The 13528-nt window shown below is 39.3% G+C and overlaps 1 protein-coding gene across 1 annotated transcript in view; it reads left to right on the top strand.

Moving 5' to 3' along the window:
* TMEM178A (transmembrane protein 178A) overlaps positions 1-13528 on the top strand; it is a 112487-nt gene that overhangs the window by 16025 nt on the left and 82934 nt on the right. The window contains exon 3 of the mRNA XM_036872298.1: positions 8977-9075. The gene's annotated coding sequence lies outside the window, so the exon portion shown is untranslated. The remainder of the gene's footprint in view (positions 1-8976; positions 9076-13528) is intronic.

Raw genomic sequence — 13528 nt, 5'->3', positions numbered from 1 at the left:
TCCCTCCCTTTATTATGCAATTCATTATTCCTGTCTGGATGCTTGAAGAGTTTTTTCTTTATATATATTTTCCCTCTGAAAGATTATGGGCTCCTTACACCTGCATAATTGAGGCTTTTTCCAACTTGTGATTTTTTTTCAACCGTGTCTTTGTTTATAATTTCTATTCCACTGGCTTTGGTTCCTTTCGCCTATAATTCATAGGTTGGAAGTTTATAAGTTGGGGATGGTGGGAAATAACAATATTCTGACAGCCTCCAAAAGCAGCAGCTAGTCAGTAAAGGTCAGCTATCCAGTTTCTGGGTTGGGACAGGTCTTGCATTCTTATTCCAGGGAGCCAGACCGTTTGGGAGAATTGAATGAACTTTGTACCTTTTTTTCAGATGGGTAGTCTTTCCATTAAGGCAGCATAACACAAGGATTTACCAACTGCACTCTTCAGCACAGTTCCATCAGTATGGTGGTTAATGAAAATGTTAGTTTTTAATTCCCTCCCCCCTTCTGATTCATGGTTATTTTAAGGGAAATTTTAGAGAGACTGTGTCAGATGCCATTTAAAGTTGAAAGTCTTTTCTGTTCACTTAAGAGCCAGTTTATATCATGTGCTTTGTGTTTTCAGCATTCACTTAATTAATTAATTCAATTCTCAAACCAGCATTATTGAGCAACTTTTATATGGCAAACCCTGTGGTTGGCTAGGCTATAAAATTGAATAAGATGCTATTCTAATTCTTAAGGATCTAGCAATCTAGTGGATAGATAGATGTACAAAACAACCAACTACAAAGGACTGGTAAGCCTATGATATACACAGTGCTCTGGGAGCAAATTGGGAGGTGACAGACATTTGTATCCAGCTTTGTAGAATCAGTAGGAGCTTACCAAATAAATGGAGAAGATGCATTGCTGTATTATTCTGGTATCATTGACCTGTGTCCTTTGAATGGGATGTGATGGGGGCTCTGCCTGTATATGAATATTTCTTTTCAAAATTTCACTCCACTGCCTTTAAATTTCACAAGCGTTTTCTTACAACTGACCAATCTGCATGCCACACACAGTGTATGGGATGAGACGGGCAGCTTTGCCTCTCTCCTTGTCAGTTTAATTTCGCTTTTTCTCTACCCACTGGGTATGGAGATGCTGGGTTCTTACACATTTTAATTGCTTATCTATTGCAAAATATATTTATGTAATTTTGAAGGAAAGCAGTGGTTTATATTAGCAGAGAATGGGAGAGTTTAAAGGGATAATCTAGTCCAACCTCCTCATTTCCAGTTCCATTTTCTAGTTGTTAAGGTCATACAGCTAAGTAGGACCAGAGCAGGAATTATAATCATGATGATGAAGATTGCACAGCACTGGCAATTTTCACACACATTGTTGCATTTAATGTTCACAAAGATCCTCTGAGCCTTGTATTATTATTATACCCCATTTACCAGGGAGGAAATTAAACTTAGCAATACCAAGGTATTTGTTTTAAAATGTTGTATTAAATCTCTGGACTTTCAGTCTAGTACTTTCTCTGTTACTCAATGAAACCTCATTGGTTTTTGTTTGTTTAATTGAATTCTAATTAAAAATACTTTTCAAACTAGGATCTAGGATTATCTTTTTTTCTTTTTATGTTTTTTTTTCGTTTAGTTTTATCTTTAAAAAAATAATAAAATGCATAAATGGTATCTAGCCTAATATCTGATTTCCTATATTTCTTATAGTCCATATCACAAGTAATATTTCCCATACTCCTTGATATTATACTGCTTTGTATTATTGTCTAGTGTGTGTTTATATGATTTGTGTAGTCTGAGCAAAAAGCCTTTTTTCCCTGTTCAAAATCTAGTAATTTTCTTTTACACCCCCTCTTTGTGACTTCTCTTAAGTTCACCAACTGTCAGCTCTTTCCCGCCTCTCCATGGCAGATTGCCAGATTGTATAAACCATGCCTTTGGCTGTTCTTGTCAACAACTGCAGCAGAATTTTTGCAAAAATCTTGTAAACAGTGTGTTGCAATGTTAGTGGCCTCTGCTACTAATGCCTCCCTTTTCTTTCTTTTAATATGATGCTCAGTCCCCTTGTTTTATGAAGTGGACCATTTCATCTTTCTTCCACGTGCAGCTAGCTAGGCTTTTCTCATGGATTTAGTAGAAGTTGATCTTGAAATTTTCACAAAGGTGCTTCTTCTCTTGCTCCTTTAGTTTCCATTAGGATCCCTAATGGGAGTGATGTTGAACACCCATCATATCAAAGAGTCCTATTTTCGAATCCTGACCCTGCCACTTTCTGGTTGAGTCATCCGGGGCAAACTTTTCCAACCTCATCTGTAAAACGGGATCACATTGCACATACCTAATGGCAGAATTGAGAAGATGGAATTACCATTGTTATTTTCGGCCACACCACACGGCATGTGGGATCTTAGTTCCCTGACCAGGGATCGAACCCATGCCCCCTGCATTGGAAGCGCAGAGTCTTAACCACTGGACTGCCAGGGAAGTCCCAAGAAGATGGAATTAGATGAGAATAGTGCCAGATACATAATGTTTACTAAAAAGAATGTTGATTTCCACTTTTATTATTCTTGTAAATAATTCCTTCTTTGGTTGAAGTTTCTCTTTGTTGTCAAGCTAACCATTCAGTCATATATCACAAACTCACCACTGCCTTCTCTCTTTTGAAACATTGTAAGTCAGTTGTTTTGTTTTTGCCTAAACTCTATTTCTTGAGCATCTGGACCCAACTCTCTTTTTAATCATTTTGCTTCATTCTTTTCCTAAGAGTTTTAGGGCCTACTACTCTCTGACATCTTTAGATTGGAGCAAATGGTCCCTTCGAGTCATTCCTCTGACATTTTTAGCCACTTTATATTCTCTCAGTAGTTTGCTAACTCCACATATAATCTGATAAACCAGTTCCCAAGAAGTCAGTTTTAAGATAGTGGAAAAATTGGTATCTATCACTTTACAGTGATATGCTCTGGTAGTTCTATTGGCTCGTTTCCTGTTTTCCCCCCAAGCTTTTAGAAAATGCATTCACATAAATATTCTTCAATTCTGTATTATTCATATTAATTTCATAGGCTGTGATTGATTATTTCCAATCCTGTTCCTTTTAGTTGAAGGGCAGTCAAGATCTTCTTCCAATTCTAATGCTTCTTTTTATATTCAGGAAACTCACCATTTAACAGATATAACAACAACCATAAATGCTAGGATACAGGGATACAGAGGGATAAAAAACATTGTCCATCCTTCAAGGAACTCATAATAAGTAAGTTGTCCCTTCCTTGTTTCTTTAAAAGACATTCATATCGTTTTATTTTCATAATCGTTAAACTTGGCTTCTTACATAAATGAGTATCTAGTCCTACATCCTTGGAATAATTCTTACCATCAGGACTATCCCAAGGCTTATATTAAGGTGAAAAAAATATTAGATGGTTCCCAAAAGAAGTGGTTTGTGGTTTGGGTATAATTTGCTTAGTATTTGCATATGCCTATTTTGAAAAGACCTAGTGTTTCAAGTTAAAACACTAAGGCTATAAATGAGAGCAGATTTCTTGCTTCATGTTTGGCTGCCATAATTGATACCGATTCCAGAAACGTATAGCCAGAAGTGAGTCAACAGTTAAAGGGAACAGAGAAGAGGAAAAAAAAAAAAGAGTCTCAAGAAATCTTCAAAGACGGTAATAGCCCCCATCTGGAATTTTCCTCTCCTCTGTAAGAGCTTTTGCAGTTGGAGTGCAGTGTGGCTGGACGGAGCTCTGGTTTGCATGCTGCCGGCTGAGGGTTACTCCAAGTCCACCCCATGCTCAGCTGTTTCCCTTACTGGCCTTTGAGTTAGAGCATGGAAGACCCCCTGTCAAAATAGAAATGTTTAGACACAGAATTTTATTGCTGAAAGGGATCTTACAGATCATTATACCACAGAGATTCCCAAGCCTTTTCAAGTGTGAGAACCCCTTTTCAATCTCAGCGTTTTTTGGATTCCCATTTAGTAGGACTTAAACTTGTAGTGTGCATGGATTGAGAAGGTATATAATGACAATATGCCACTATGAGTTCAATAATCATTTGCATGAATTTAAACTTTGTTAATCAGAACAGCAATTACATATATTTGAAACAAATAGCTATACCTGTATGAGTGAGACATATCATTTATTTCATCTATAGCCTACTAGGTGTACACATGGATTTGGAGATCCCATGAATTTGGAGGGCCCCAGGGACCTGCACCTTGGAAAACATTGATCTAATCCAGTCTCCTATTTTTACAGATGAAGATAAATGTGGTTTATGGATATTAAGTGACTTTCTAAGGATACAGCTAGTTAGTGGCAGAGTCCAGTTCATTGACACCTTTTCCACTGTGCCTCAGCTGTCTTAAACTTATCTGAAATTATTATTCATCCAGATCAGCAGAGAGAGGTATCGTAAATGAACTAGCTCAGAGGAAACTATGATTGTGTACCACACACAGGAAAACATGCTCCTGTATATAACAATAACAATAACAAAACAGATTAATCAGATTAATCAATTAGTTTGTATATAGAATTAATTAGATTGTATATAGAATTCTTGCATAACTTGTCTCACTTGACAATTACATATTTCTTGAGGATTGCAAGGAAGTAGAGACCTGTGTTAGGTACTTTATAAACTGTGGAGTAAATATGAAAAATATTGACTTTCTGGCCACAAATAATAACCCCTCTCAAAAAAAAATGCAGAGGAAGAATTAAAAACCTTAAATATTATGGGTTTTTGGCAATGAACGGGCACAAAAGTCAGCAAGTATGGACATCCTCAACTTCTGCCAAGTCAGGAGGAGCAGTTCTGGCTGCTGAGTTGAGAAGAGAAATGAGAAAAATCACCAGCCAAATAATACATTATAATATTGGCAGACACAGGAGGGGGAGTGTGTCACAGATATTAAAAAGCCATTCAGTGTTAGAAGGATGCGATTCAGCTGGGGACAGAAGAAAAGAACAATTGATATTTCCTGGATATTTATTAATGTTTAGATACAAGAGGTTGTATTGAGAGTAGCCAAGTCTTCAGCCCAAGTTTTCTCTGAGTGCTTGATATGACGTGAAAGATGCCGAACAGAGCTGTTCAGATCCGTGCTCTCCCTGGGTGACCCATTTCTGCCAGTACTGCACTGGGTTAGAAAACTTCAGCGGCTTCCTAGACGAGCTTTAGGTCTCTTTTGATCTGGATGACCCTTGGGAGTCTGAGTAGATTTTGATTCCTGTGAAGATTTGGGTCATTTGGGGGTAGATCTTGCCTGGTCCAATCATATCTTTTGTGTGGATATGGTAATAATGAGGGTCCATTCAGTTAGATCCAATAGTGTCTCAAGAAGGTCAAGGCTACTTACCTAGTTATGCTGTGTATCTATTTTCCATAGATAGAGGATCTATTTCATGAGCAAAGTTTTCCATCTTCATTCCAACCAAATGATTTGAAACTATGAGCTTCAAAAGGAATCTTAAGGGAAGATAGGGCTGAACATGAGTAAATCCATTCTCACCACCGGAAGCTGTAACCCCACCTGCATTGTCTTTGGGGGACAGCCCATCTGACTGAGTCTTAGAGAAACACAAAGTAGATATAACTGGTATTGACAGAAAAGTTGTACAAACAGATCGTGATTAATTCTGTAGTCCGTACAGCTGAATATAACAAAACTGGGGTCCAGGGACTGTTGCTTTGCCTCCATGTTCTCTACCCGCTCGTTCCCGAGACTCTAGGTGTCGGAGGGAGGGAATGGCGTTTGCCATAGAGCAGAACCCTTCCTCTTCTCAGTAACTCGCCTGTTAGAGCTGCAGTGCTGGCAGCGGTCCTGAGGGGCTCTGCAGTGTGGGCTGGTTAGCAGGAGCATTTTCACTGCAGGCAGATTTCGGTTGCCTTGGTGAAGTCCCCACGCGTCTGAAGAGTGGCTCATCTGTTTCCGGCTGGGGATCACTTGTGCTCACCCAGGCACCCATGAGAAACCTGGGAGACTGGTGAGCAGGTGCTGGCTGAACCGGGAACCTTTAAGAATCAGCCAACAAAATAGATAATTTTACTCAGTACAATTCCAGGAGGACTAATTTTTGGAGGAAATGCAGTCCGAGAAGCATTTTCAGTGTCAGGGGGCCTAGGGCAGGAATGGTGAGTTGAGAAGGAGGAGGGAAGAGGAAGAACAGAACAAAGCAGTGAGGGGGTGAGTTGGGGGGTGAGCGGGCTGAGAGATTCTTAGCACTTGGGTGGAGAGAGTTGTCTAAGAAAGATTTTAAGGATGTAGCCTTTATGATATGCTTGTAAAACCTCTCACCCTGCTCCTTCATGAAAATCACAGTAAACATCTACATTGTGCTTTTTCCAGTGTGGGTGTCAGGACCCACCTTTGGCTATTGAGCTGTTGAAGTGTGGCTGGTCCGAATTGAGATGCGCAGCAAGTGTAACATGCGCTGGATTTTGACGACTTAGTGTAGGAAAAAGAATGTAAAATATCTATTGCATTGATAATTTTTTACATTGAATACTTGTTGAAATGATAATATTTTTAATATATTGGGTTAAAGTATATCATTAACGTTAATTTTACCTGTTTCTTTTTACTTTAAAAAACTGTGTCTATTAGAACGTTTAAAACATAATGTGACTGGTGTTATACTGCTACTGGAAAGCACTAATCTACATGATTCTTCAAAGCTACTGGAGTTAGATTTGTGTTTATTTTGGGTTGGTATTGGTGGTGCTGCAGGGTTGTACAAGCAGACACTCACACCCATGTCTGCTGATGGCCAAAATGGAAGGGAGGGTCAGACGTGATAAATCTCAGGCTCCAAAAGGAGCATTGGTCAGCAGGCTTTGGTAAGTACGTCTGTGTGCCGAGACCTGCAGACATTTGGAAAGATTCAGAGTCAGAGAAATATCTGGGCGAAATGGGGCCTGACTTAAATATATCAAAAGGAGACCAAGTTTTCCTACAAGAACAGAACTGGTATTAACAGAGAAACCTCAGAGGGCAAAGATGGGAAACAGCGGGGATGGGAGAGAAGGTGCAGCCTTCTCTGCGAGTGCGTCATGCCTCAGTAAGAATGCCTGGGAGGGAGGAGAAAGAGGAAAAGAAGAAAGGACGGAGGGGTAGGGAGGAGAAGGAAGGAAATAGAACTGAATTGAGAAAAACAGCCACGCAAGGCTAGACATGGTTCATGTGGTCCCTAATAGATCTTGTGAGTTTGAAACAGCTTGAGAAGTGACCACTCCACGGAGCAGAAACCCTCTGTAAAACCCCCACAAGTAAAGAAAAACAGGTTTCCTGAATGTTCAGTAGCAGCAGTCATGAATCTGTTTATTTGAGAGATGGCTTTGAAGCTGCCCTAATTCTTTGTTAAGACAAGACTGGGGAGAAAGGAGTATTTGCATAAGTGATGAGGTGAAAGGGCTCCTGGCGTCCTCGAGGTTGAATGCTTCCCAGGGATACGTCCTTTAGCGCCCTCCATAGGAGGGCAGGGAGTCCCTGGCCGCATCCCTGGCACAGTGTTATTCTGTAGCGGTGTGTATATATATCGCTCAACTATTTGGAGCGCGATTGGGCCCTTCAGGTAACCAGAATAGCATCCTTCGTTTCACTTTACGGCCAGCAAAGACACTCATTCCAAAGAGTTAGTAGAAACACGTAAAACCCTTCAGTGGAGTACAGCCTATGCTCTGGGTCTGAACAAGTTCAGTCCAATTTCTTATCCCATAACTCCTGTGTCTGTGAAGCCAGGCAGTTAAAATGAATGACCCGAGGCGCTGCAAGGGTCTGAAGTGCCTCACAAATCATCAAAGAAAGACTAAATTATGTCCTGAACTTACCAAAGCCAAAAAGTGAACTAATAATATATTTTAGAAACAGTTGCTCCATGAGCTGAAACTGAAAACATGGTGATGTTTAACTCCAATTTAATGAGAACATCTAAGTAATTAAAAGGCCCCACTCTTAAAGCTTTCTGGTTGATTGAAGGTGCTTTGCATATTGGAAACAGGTATGAAAAGCTTTTATGTGTTAGGAGTTCTCTGAGGCAGAGCTGTTAACACTACCCACCTGGTGGACCACCTGCATAGGTTTACCTAGGAATAGTTAGAAATGCAAATTCTCAGGGCCCACCCCAAAATCTGCATGTTATCAACATCCTTAGGGGATTCTAGGCACGCTGAAGTTTAAGAAGCACTGGCCTAGGGGACTAGTGTGTCTCTTGGAAAGGAAGGAACACCCTTTCCTTGAACAGGGCCTCTGGGGACCACAGCTAATCCTTATTTTATGTTCTAGGCACTGGGCTAAGAACTTTACACAATTTACCTCATTTTAATCCTTCAGCAGTTCTAAGGAGGCAGTATTAGAATTAATGCCACTTTACAGATAAGGAAACTGAGATATAAAATCATTAAGCAATTTGCCCAAACCCACATGCCTTAAGTAGGAGAACAAGGATTCACATCTAGGCTGCCACTCTTTGGCAGGACGTGATTCAGTCTTTTTCGCTTGGGTTTTGAGCCATCTACAAGATGGGCAGATAGGGAGTTCTGTGGGTCCTACCCCCATGGGTTTGCTTTGTCCTTTCCAAAAAGCCTGGGATTTCCTGCTTAAAAGTCCCACAGAATCTAGATGGTGGAGTGACTTCCCCAAATCACATAGTTAATGGCATAATCCTGGCTGGAGTGCAGGTTTTCTGACCTTTCATCTCATATGTTACAATAAAAAAAATACCAAAAAGCAAAACTGAGACCATAAAATTGATCTGAAATACCATCTTTTAGGAATAATGTCTATTAAATTTGGAGGTTTACTCTTATATGACTCAAGATAGCTCAAGGAAAGGGGACTTATTTAAAAGTGGGGGCGGAGGGAGTTAGTGTCACCCCTCCTTTCACCCATCGCAGTCTCTTGAAGCACACGTTCTGTTTCTCTGTTCTCTTCCTCTCCCTTCTGCAGGCAAGGCTGTCTCCACTACTCCTCTGCTTATGGGTGAATGAAAATGGCCACCCCAGCCCTGATTGGACAACATCCTTCATTTCACATGTCAGCAATCATGTGAGCATGGTTTTGTATCTCTTATTTCTAATTCTCCAATCAGAGAATTCTAGGCTATTCACTGATCTCTCATATTAATCAGCCAAAGTCAAGGTGTTATTAAAACAAAGGCAAGAAGGCTATCCCTTTCAGTAGGGTCATGGGGATAATTCCAAATAATGGATTATAGAGTAGGCAACCCTGCCCAAATGTTCTACTACATTTTTTAAAAATAAAAATGAGATCATACCTCTTGTAGCTTTTTTTTTTTTTTTTTTTTTTTTACTATTTTGCCAACATACTTCCCTGCCTATAAATAATATCGTACCTCCTCAGTTTTCGTGATGGTGATACAATCAGCATATCCATTGTATGGCTCTGCCTCGGTTTGCTCAACCATTTTCTGTTGGTGGGTTTTCTTTCCTCCAGGTATTTGCCAATATAGTCAATGTTGTAATGAACAACTTTGTCATAAATCTTTGTGCCCAGTCTTAATTCGTTTTTTAGGATAAATTCTTAAAAGGCAAAACTGCTATGTTAAGAAGTGTGGCCATTTTTAAGGCTTTAGAAATACATACCCCAATTACCTTCTGGAAAAGCTGTCCCAGTTCAGACTCCTACCGGCAAGGGAGTAAACCTTCCCACAACCTCACCAGCACTGGGGATTATTCTTTTTTATCTTTGCTAATTTTATAGGTAAAAATTGAGCTCATTGTTCTTTTAATTTGTGTTCTGGCTGAGGTGGAGCAATTTTTTCACATGTTCACTGGCCTTTTGTATCTCTGGTTTTGCAACATATGTCTTTTGAAAACCTCAACTGTGCTTTACACAGGAAAAAGATTTTGGCAGTTGTCATTAAATGTCTGCTTGTTCCTTATTCTAGTGGCGTCCTTTAGTTGATTACCCCAACCTGAAGGTAAACCAGCATCGCATTATTAGGATAATAGTATTTGAGTCTTCAAACAACATGTAAAGCTAAGCCTTTAGTTTGTTACCCTGTCCTTTAGGAAGATGTTCTTGGAGAGGCGAATCGATCTTCCAAGCTATGTGATAAAATGTCTGAGACCAGAATACCTAGTTGGCTGAAATGGTGGGTTAGGGGTGAAGTGAGAATATGAAAGATGTCAAAGCAGTTGGAGTTGTTAAGGGAAGAGAGTTTTTCATACTATCCTGATCTCTAAGAAGGGGGAGAGGAATCTGTATGGGAAGTTGACTGTTTCTTTTTAATCCTTGCTTTACATCCAGCATTGAAAGGATGGACCCCTATCTCCTGTTCAAGTTGAAGTGTGGGTAGTTTTGAGTCTCCTCACAATTACTTCCTGGGACTTTGAAAATGATTCAGGATAGAAGACTCCCAAGAGATCAGATTGAGGTGACAGTAGGCTTATTGAGAATCACAGGTCAAGACATTCTGAGGAATGCAGGATGGTGGAGCTTGGCTACACAGGTCAGAAGTGTCCTTCTGTATAGGCAGTCGCCTCTGGTTTGATTCAACAGGGTTTCCCAAGCTTCCCTCATGATAATGATCACCTGATGTATTCACTAAAAACAAACATTCCAGGCCCACTGATTCAGACTCTTCAGGCAAGGGCCTGATGATTCTACCATCAGAGAAATTTGGAAAACACAGATTCAGAGGTTCTGTGGGAAGACCTTTTATAGCAGATAGCTTTTAGGATGTCCATTCAGCCTATACGATAGCCACCAATACAATACAATACAATTCCCTACCCCTAGGTTGGACCTTAGTATTCATGGTTGGGCTTTGTCATACCCGTGTCCCTGGCTGCAAAGGAAGCCAGGCTGTGCCAGTCAGATTTTCTCTCTGTAAATTAAAAATGGTATTTAGAGTAGCCAGTCTGTCTCTGGAATTGCAATATGGAATGTCAAGAGCATGGGGCAGCTATATTCTGCCATGTGGATGAAGAAGCTGTTAAAATGGTATACAGGAAGACAGAAGAATGAAACACAGATTCCCTCTTGGCTTGCAGTAGCTTGACTTGCTTTCAGTAACTTTTATCTCTACTAAAACACTCTAATATAAAAAAAATCATCTGCATGTAACTAAAACCTTTACCTTGAACATCAATTGAAGTTAATGGGTCTTCTATTTTATTTTATTTTTTAAATTAATTAATTTATTATTTAAAAAATTTTTTGCATTTTATTTAATTTATTTTTTTATACAGCAGGTTCTTATTAGTCATCAATTTTATACACATCAGTGTATACATGTCAATCCCAATCTCCCAATTCATCCCACCACCACCACCACCCCCCCGCCGCTTTCCCCCCTTGGTGTCCATACGTTTGTTCTCTACATCTGTGTCTCCATTTCTGCCCTTCAAACCGGTTCATCTGTACCATTTTTCTAGGTTCCACACATATGTGATATTAATATACGATATTTGTTTTTCTCTTTCTGACTTAACTTCACTCTGTATGACAGTCTCTAGATCCATCCACGTCTCAACAAATGACCCAATTTTGTTCCTTTTTACGGCTGAGTAATATTCCATTGTATATATGTACCACAACTTCTTTATCCATTCATCTGTCGATGGGCATTTAGGTTGCTTCCATGACCTGGCTATTGTAAATAGTGCTGCAGTGAACACTGGGGTGCATGTGTCTTTTTGAATTATGGTTTTCTCTGGGTGTATGCCCAGTAGTGGGATTGCTGGATCATATGGTAATTCTATTTTTAGTTTTTTAAGGAACCTCCATATTGTTCTCCATAGCGGCTGTATCAATTTACATTCCCACCAACAGTGCAAGAGGGTTCCCTTTTCTCCACACCCTCTCCAGCATTTGTTGTTTGTAGATTTTCTGATGATGCCCATTCTAACTGGTGTGAAGTGATATTGTAGTTTTGATTTGCATTTCTCTAATAATTAGTGATGTTGAGCAGCTTTTCATGTGCTTCTTAGCCATTTGTATGTCTTCTTTGGAGAAATGTCTGTTTAGATCTTCTGCCCATTTTTGGATTGGGTTGTTTGTTTTCTTAATATTGAGCTACATGAGCTGTTTATATATTTTGGAGATTAATCCTTTGTCCGTGGATTTGTAAATATTTTCTCCCATTCTGAGGGTTGTCTTTTCATCTTGTTTATGGTTTCCTTTGCTGTGCAAAAGCTTTAAAGTTTCATTAGGTCCCATTTGTTTATTTTTGTTTTTATTTCCATTACTCTAGGAGGTGGATCAAAAAAGATCTTGCTGTGATTTATGTCAAAGAGTGTTCTTCCTATGTTTTCCTCTAAGAGTTTTATAGTGTCCAGTCTTACATTTAGGCCTCTAATCCATTTTGAGTTTATTTTTGCATATGGTGTTAGGGAGTGTTCTAATTTCATTCTTTTACATGTAGCTGTCCAGTTTTCCCAGCACCACTTATTGAAGAGACTGTCTTTTCTCCATTGTATATCCTTGCCTCCTTTGTCATAGATTAGTTGACCATAGGTGCTTTCTGGGCTTTCTATCTTGTTCCATTGATCTATGTTTCTGTTTTTGTGCCAGTACCATATTGTCTTGATTACTGTAGCTTTGTAGTATAGTCTGAAGTCAGGGAGTCTGATTCCTCCAGCTCCATTTTTTTCCTTCAAGACTGCTTTGGCTATTCGGGGTCTTTTGTGTCTCCATACAAATTTTAAGATTTTTTGTTCTAGTTCCTTAAAATTGCCATTGGTAATTTGATAGGGGTTGCATTGACTCTGTAGATCACTTTGGGTAGTATACTCATTTTCACAATATTGATTCTTCCAATCCAGGAACATGGTATATCTCTCCATCTGTTGGTATCATCTTTAATTTCTTTCATCAGTGTCTTATAGTTTTCTGCATACAGGTCTTTTGTCTCCCTAGGTAGGTTTATTCCTAGGTATTTGATTCTTTTTGTTGAAGTGATAAATGGGAGTGTTCCCTTAATTTCTCTTTCAGATTTTTCATCATTAGTGTATAGGAATGCAAGAGATTTCTGTGCATTAATTTTGTATCCTGCAACTTTACCAAATTCATTGATTAGCTCTAGGAATTTTCTGGTGGCATCTTTAGGATTCTCTGTGTATAGTATCATGTCATCTGCAAACAGTGACAGTTTTACTTCTTCTTTTCCAATTTGGATTCCTTTTATTTCTTTTTCTTCTCTGATGGCCGTGGCTAGGACTTCCAAAACTATGTTGAATAATAGTGGTGAGAGTGGACATCCTTGTCTTGTTCCTGATCTTAGAGGAAATGCTTCCAGTTTTTCACCATTGAGAATGATGTTTGCTTTGGGTTTGTCATATATGGCCTTAATTATGTTGACGTGGGTTCCCTCTGTGCCCACTTTCTGGAGAGTTTGTATCATAAATGGGTGTTGAATTTTGTCAGAAGCTTTTTCTGCATCTATTGAGATGATCATATGGTTTTTATTCTTCAATTTGTTAATATGGTGTATCACATTGATTGATTTGCGTATGTTGAAGAATCCTTGCATCCC

Source organism: Balaenoptera musculus, chromosome 13 (genome assembly GCF_009873245.2).
Source record: "Balaenoptera musculus isolate JJ_BM4_2016_0621 chromosome 13, mBalMus1.pri.v3, whole genome shotgun sequence".
NCBI lineage: Eukaryota > Metazoa > Chordata > Mammalia > Artiodactyla > Balaenopteridae > Balaenoptera > Balaenoptera musculus.
This window is presented reverse-complemented; position numbering and strand designations above follow the sequence as displayed.